Genomic DNA, 635 nt, shown 5'->3' with positions numbered 1-635 from the left:
CAGTGCTCAGCTTTCTTTATAATTCAACTCTCACATCCATACATGACTACTGGAAAAACCATAGCTTTGTCTAGGCGGACCTTTGTTGGCAAAGTAATGTCTCTGCTTTTTAATATGCTGTCTATATTGGTCATAGCTTTTCTTCCAAAGAGCAAGCATCTTTTAATTTCACGGCTGAAGTCACCATCTGCAGTGATTTTGGAACCCAACAAAGTAAAGTCTCTCACTGTTTCCATTGTTTCCCCATCTATTTCCCATGAACCATGAAGTGATGGGACCAGATGCCATGATCTTAGTTTTCTGAATGTTGAATTTTAAGCCAGCTTTTTCACTCTCCACTTTCACTTTCATCAAGAGGCTCTTCAGTTCCTCTTAACTTTCTGCCATAAGGGTGGTGTCATCTGCATATCTGAGGTTATTGATATTTCTCCTGGCAATCTTGATTCCAGCTTGTGCTTCTTCCAGCCCAGCGTTTCTCATGATGTACTCTGCATATAAGTTAAATAAGCAGGGTGACAACATACAGCCTTGACGTACTCCTTCCCCAATTTGGAACCAGTCTGTTGTTCCGTGTCCAGTTCTAACTGTTGCTTCTTGACCTGCATACAGGTTTCTCAGGAGGCAGGTAAGGTGGT

This window comes from Bison bison, unplaced genomic scaffold (assembly GCF_000754665.1).
Source record: "Bison bison bison isolate TAMUID 2011002044 unplaced genomic scaffold, Bison_UMD1.0 scf7180017864526, whole genome shotgun sequence".
Taxonomy (NCBI): domain Eukaryota; kingdom Metazoa; phylum Chordata; class Mammalia; order Artiodactyla; family Bovidae; genus Bison; species Bison bison.
This window is presented reverse-complemented; position numbering follows the sequence as displayed.